At 35.4% G+C, this 6,957-nt stretch overlaps 1 long non-coding RNA gene across 1 annotated transcript; it reads left to right on the top strand.

The window, feature by feature from the left end:
* The first annotated feature begins 3,662 nt into the window (after positions 1-3,662).
* LOC140000752 (uncharacterized) lies at positions 3,663-5,844 on the top strand. Its single transcript, XR_011805944.1, has 2 exons — positions 3,663-4,418; positions 5,187-5,844. It is a non-coding gene; the product is annotated as an uncharacterized lncRNA (long non-coding RNA).
* Positions 5,845-6,957: the final 1,113 nt, after the last annotated feature.

The raw sequence follows: 6,957 nt of genomic DNA, 5'->3' as shown, positions 1-6,957 counted from the left end.
TTACTGGACTGAGTTAAAGACATTTTCTAGAAGCCTTGTTTAATTTAGGAAATATGATCCTAATATTAGTTAATTCAGTTATATCTTTCTCTTTCAATGTAGTGTGGTGTAAACAGTGTACAACTATGAATCACAAACCTTTTTTTTTTTTCCTTAATTCTTCTTTTAGAAATAGATTTCTGCAAAGTCATGACCATCTCTCTTTTCCTTGCCTTTGTACTTTATAGAAATGTTCTAAGAATTAGTTAGCTAATAACTGCAAAACATTTTTAATATGAAGCAAACTGTATAAATACTGTGGCTTTACACTTTTCTCTGTATTGGCACAGCAACAGACAAGAAACACATCTTTGAAGAGAAAACAAGATGGAAGAATGAAAAAAAAAATCTAGACCACTGACAATTTAAATCTGTGCTACAGTATGCAAATATTTATACAAGTGTAAGTAAAATCATTATAGCCTATATAATGAAAGTATATATATAATTTTAACAATATTATTCATAAAGATGGAATAGGGAATTCAAATCCTGCCCTATCTCAGGCTGAACAGACAGCAATGAACTACATTTGAAAGAATAACATATTAATAGAACAGCCCAGGTTGGAAGGTGCCTTAGTTAAAGACTGGGTACTCCCAAAGCAGGATGCTGAAGTACTTTTAAGATCCCTTACACTAGCTGTACACAGAGCAGAGGAAAGTGACTATCTCTTAAAAAGGAAGCAAAAGAAAGCTTAATTCCGGAAAGGCCATTTCTCTTTAGTAGCTGACTGAGATTGTTCTTATGAAGGAAAAAAAATAAAGGAAAAAAAAAAGAAAAAAAAAGAACATAAAGCAGAGTTAATGGCATAGTATCATTACAGCGTAATGCAGAAGCAGATCTAGGGACATTTGTATCATCAATATGAACATCAATAATTCAGACAATGATCAAAGTTTGAAACTCGGAAGCTAAATAGAGGGAAGCTTTGAAAGACATGTCTACCACATCCCATTTACATACTGCATGTGGGAGATAATTTGACAGCTCAAGCAACAAACTGCTAGGTACTAGGACTGGAGTAATGAGAGGACTCAGATTTGAATCAAGAAATGAAGAGTCCTATAGCCAAGAGGAAAGGCAATTGGAGACCAAACATTTGGTATACAGTGGGTCATTGTTTATTTGCCATATAGCTACATAGAAGTTGACAACAATTCTACTGTGGTAATACCATGAATTACATGACCTCGAGGACTGACTTTTCCTTGTTTATTGAGGCAATATTTGCTGAGTAAGATTGACATGTAGATAGGGAATCTTTTACTTACGTTTTTCTTCCTACCTGGTCTGTGATTAAAGAACCCTACTGCCTAGGCCTCTTTGTCTGACACTTTTCACAGCTGCTGTCTTTATTTACTTACAAAGAGTTGTATAAGAATAGACTCTCTAAGACTCATAAAATAGACCTCATCTGCTCTATGCTAAAGTCTTCTCAGAACTGAGGTTAGGATAACTACAAAATGCTATTACTGCAAAGTATGGCAATAATCAAAGGCTTATAATTTTGTGACTGAATAGAAATACAACAGAATGCTCCCATTTGAAAGTGAAAATGTAGATTATTACCATCTCATGCTGCCATAATTATTACCACTGGCTGCAAAAGTTATCTGCAATAATAAAACTACACAGGAAACAGCACAGCCTGAGCTTCTTTACTTGTTCAGGATGAGATAGAAGAGGTGTTGCTAGTGTATTCCTGGTGTGAAACATTTTATTTTTTTTTCCTTTTTTCCTTCTAATTGTGGCCCATTGCTGCTAACAAGTACCATCCACAGGAGTAAGAACTATTGTGTCAGACCTTTTCCACACTCAGTCAAAAAGCAGCATATTTGAAACAATCAGTCTCTGCCTGTCTGCAGCTGACAGATTCTCATGTGTTTGTGAGATAACTGATTTTTCTAAATCTGTTGAACACTGAGGAATAATGTTTAAAGTTTTTACTCCTCACATCTGAGAAGAAGGACAGAAAACTAACATTATTACTTAATATTATTCAGTGGAAACATAGTGGTTATTTCTCACTAATACCGTTGATTTTATTTCGTAGTTTTGGGTCAGTTGCACAGTATTTGGTAATCATATTCAGAAGCTCTGGAAATTCTGCATTCTGGTTTATGAAATAGAATTATTTTACCTATAATTACAATGATGTCTGTGAGTTTTCATGTGTATCTGTAGATTTTGTTTTGGCACCAGAAAAAATGTACCAAATTGACTTCCTTTTTATCAAAAAATTAATGATTTTTACACAATAACACCTGCATGAAGCTCATGAGTGTTCTGTCATTGTAATGCCAGGATCCCTACATAATCTACATAATTTAGTATTTCTTTTTTTAATTGAAAGGTCAACAGACAACATGGAATTCAGGAATATTTACTTGATATTCATACTCTGAATTCCTCTATCAAAACTTTATTAAAATATTGTATAGAGAGGTTGCTAGTGCATTATTATGTAAACTTCATAATCTAATCTAAATGTCAAACTCCAACATGAATTCCTTGTCTTGTTTTTTTCATCTTTTCATATTTCATGAAGTAGGCATTAAAAAGACCCACTTAGTCCTATGGGGAGAAGAGTTTTATAGTGGAATGTTTTGTTTTGGTAGGGTTTTCTTGTTGCTTTCCCTGATTTCTTATGTAATTAGAGCCCTTTAATTGCTTTGTGTATAAAAAAGAGACACCTTAGAGAGTAGAAGTTGGTGATCCTCTGTGGAAGTTTATTCTATAATCCTAGGTGTAGTTATGACAGAATTCTTATTCTTGCCTTTACCATTTTCCCCACCAAAAAATCAGCAGCGGCAGAATCAATAATTTTTGAAGTGCAGTAGTCAGTTTCATCTTCTGCATAACACTGTCCACCAGAAGAGTTTGGTACCCAAAGTACTGAATGCATTTCTCACAGAGACAGCATGAACATGACTTGATAAAATATGCGTGATGAGGAGAGGCTGAGTATCATTTGGTATAATCCATATGATTGATGATGAATGTCTCCATAGTTGACCGTACTTCACAAACATGGTGACAATACTGCTGAGAAGAATAAAAAGCATGGTAGACAGCTATATTCACAAATACTTGGATTCAAGAATGCATTTGACCTACAGATCACATCTAGAAACTAGTGATCCCTCTAACCAGCAGTCAAAGGAAATTGAACCCTTCCTGTAGCTGTCCAGTGTATTCTTTCTTCTCTTTTTGTTATTAGTATAGTATAGGTGAATAGCATGTCAGAAGTGAACCATGACACAGTGTGCTCAAGATAGTTCTAGTAAATGTTTATATATCTGTGTATGTTCTTGTGTGTTCTCACTTACTTGATTTTTATTTTGAGATTGCTAAAAGGTTTTTTCCTTTAAAAGTTTTATCTTCAAGGATGGATGAAAATGATTTTTTTTCTTTCACTTTCCCAGCATCTCCCTTTTCTCTGTGACTTCAAAAACAACTGTCAGGGTTCAGATAACTAATATCTGATTTTCTTGGTCCTTTGAAATTCATTAAATTCAAATTCACTAATTTGTAGAAGATACTTTTCCTCTATCTTCCAATATCTTTCCTCTCCCTCTTTCTCTCTCTCCCCACATTATTAGTTTCTCCATAAATGTTAATGTGCCTGTTCTGGCAATCTTTCAACAGATCGATTGTCTATATAACAGGTTATGCTGGCGCTTAAAGGACTGAAGAATTTGGTACTGGCCCTGTTTCATTTTTATTCTTTGTAACTTAACTTCACAGATGAAGAGGTGTGAGTGTAATATTATTTCTTGTTGTGTCTTGAACTAATGTTTGCTGTTCCACAGAACTTCTGGCTATTTTGCAACAGTTTATTACACTGATTTTATATATTTTATGCTTATGGGCTAATTATTAGCTGCATTCCTAAATGTTAACATTAAAATGTGATTTCAAAGCAAACTGAAAAAAAAGAATAAATGATGGGAATTAATAAAAAACCTCAGTTTTAAAGCGATAAATATAGAAATCCTGTGACATAAACACAGTTGTTTTGCTGTTGGGTGATATGAATATGGACTGATGATCTATTTTTTAGCAGGCCAACAGCTGCACACTGTGAACAGTGATAATTCTGCCTGTCTATAAAGAGATCTTCTAGGAAAGGACAGATCACAACCTGATCATCATAAGCAGCCCTTGATCGTGGATCTCATGTACTTTGTTCCTGATGGGATACAGGATGGATGAGTAGTTAGGAAGACACAATCAAGTGCATGTGTTTTTTATTTTCAACTACACTTAATTAAACAGGGCTTGACTTCAGAAGAACTTGCTGTTCCTTGCCTATCCCGGTTACTGCCCTTGAAAGGATGAAAAGTGGTTGTCTGATTTAAACCAGACCTACCAAGGTAACACAATGAATTATACCCATCTCTGTCTCTTGGTCACAGTTCAGACAAAGAGAATTTGGTGATTGCACCTCAAGGGGTGTGATAGTAAGGGCTGGGACTTTAGTGTAATACCCATGAGGAGATCACCCAGTGGAGGGTCATCAGAAGAATGGTTAACTGGGGAGAAATAAGGTGTTGCAGTGCCACTTCTCCCTGAAGGAAGAGTTGCAGCTGTTGGCTGGATGGTGAGTCCAGTAGATGTCTACAACAGGGTAGATCCTTTGCTGCTTATCTCTCCCCACCACTATCTCCTGGAGCAGATAGTCCTAAGTAACTTGCCAAGGGGTGGTTGTAAGAAACAGCCTTTTCTGATATCCCACATGTCCAATAACACCATTCCACAGATTTCTTTTATCTCTCATTCAGCACACCACTTTGTTTGTTACAATCTCAGCAATTTGTGCATTACCCAGTCCCTTTGGAGGAGCTTGTAAAATATTTATGAATATCAAGAAAAAATTAGAAGATATATTTTACAAGTACCACAATATGATTTGTGCAGTGAAAACTTACTTTTTTTTTTTTTTTCATTAGAATAGTGCGAAATATTGAGCTTTAAGTAAAACCAGTGGTGGGGAAATTTCTATTTATGCTGTCAGTACCTACATAGAAAAATGTTATGTATGCCTCAGAGACTTTAATTTTATCAAAGCCACAAAATCTTACTGAAATATATATTTTTTAGATATTCCTTTATTTTTTAAAATGAGGTTGATTGTTTACCAGGAGAAAAGCACCAGACTGGAAATGAGATTGGAAGCAGAAGAAACTGAATTCACCTCCATATAAACCTTCTGTGACACAGGCAGGAGCAAGGCAAGTCTCTTTTAAGTTACTCTGTCAAATTACCCCATTACAAAAGGGTAATATTTTGGGTATCAGTTGCATATGAAGCTGCAGTATGCAGTATGCAGCTTCATTTATACTTTTCAGATTGAAGGGCCAAGAGCCAATCTATAGCACCGAAGCCAATGGTCAAGGACAAATTCATATCCATATGGTTAAACTCTCTGAGCCATCAGACCAGGAAGAGTGCCTAGAATCTGCCTTCTGGAAATCATCTTTGCTCATGCTAACTCCACAACAGTACCTAGCTATTTTGGGGGGGGAGAGCAAAAACAGACAAGAGACCACTTTTGCTGTTTAGCAGTGTAGATGCTTGAGATTCAGTGACCAGGAGCCCTTCCTGATGTGTTTTAGTTTGTAGATATGAGCATGCTCTACGAGGCTTGTGAGTGGAAGCCATGTCATGCAGCAGAAGTGGAAGCTGGGATTTATGCCCTTCTGTGAAGGATGAGTTTGTTGAAAATTGTTCTCTCTCTTCCTAGTGTAATTGATGTTTCAGATCTGTCCATGAAAAATGTAATAAAAATCTTTTTATGAACTATGACTACAAAATGAATTAAAGCGTTGCCGTAACAACATATATCATTTTAAAATAGAGGATATTTTTTGAATATTGCTTGTTATATTTTATTTGTATTTTTAATTCTGAGATTTTTGCTTAGCAGAATGAAGTGATTGAATCTTGATTGAATCTTGCTATAGTTTTTCAAGGATGTGTAGACGTTACAGAGAAAGAGATATTATAACAGGATATGATTTATACCTCAATACATACTTTTTCATAATAGATGTTCAGGTAAGTTGGGACAAAACCCAAAAACAACACATCTACAAGTATACTATAAATACAATATCGGGTCAAGATGACTCTAATAGATAAAAAATATTAAATGGAAAATATGAGAGCATGTCCCCTGTAGAAGCTAAGGAGATCCAGGCTTTTTAATGCTAGACTAAACCACCAAATTTTGTTTAACTTATAGCCCAGAACAGAAAATATTCGTGTGCAGCTCCACAAAACTAACAAATATTTTTTCACAATTTTGTTTGCCAATGTAAACTCAGCACATGCAGCTGAAACAGGAATTACTATTTTTTTTTTAAAAGAAATTTTATTCCATTGCCTCTCTGTTGAAAACACAAATTTCTCCTACAGATTTCTGCTCTGCATAGTGTCTCATTCTGGCAAAGTGCTTGCAAGTCTATATGCACCTGTGTTTTTCAGTACTTTATTATGACTATCTTGTTACTTAAGTATTTGGTTGTTCTATGTACCTGAGCCAGAAAAAAAATAAATCCAAATATATCCAAATAAGTACTTGGAGCACAGGTTGGATTGACCTGACCTCTGAAATGGATGTAGAAAGCTGTTCCCATCAGTACCAAGGGGAGTCTTAATGGATTTAGAAATTGATATCATATGAGATGCGTATGTGTGACACCAAAACTCTGAATATAGCAGCTCATCTCCAGCAAAGAAGACTAATAACATCAAAAGATTAGCAAATCCATCTCTGATCCTCAATTAAATTGCTTCCATCTGCCAATCACTGTTGAATGTATGGAGATGCTGTAATGACTGCAGGTCCACCTACTCACATTTGCAGTCTGTGGTGCAGTATGCATGCAGTATCTTCAGGCAGGAGACCTC

The sequence above is a fragment of the Anas platyrhynchos genome, chromosome Z (assembly GCF_047663525.1).
Source record: "Anas platyrhynchos isolate ZD024472 breed Pekin duck chromosome Z, IASCAAS_PekinDuck_T2T, whole genome shotgun sequence".
Taxonomy (NCBI): Eukaryota; Metazoa; Chordata; class Aves; order Anseriformes; family Anatidae; genus Anas; species Anas platyrhynchos.
The sequence above is the reverse complement of the archived record's forward strand: the minus strand, read 5'-3'. Positions and strand labels throughout refer to the sequence as shown.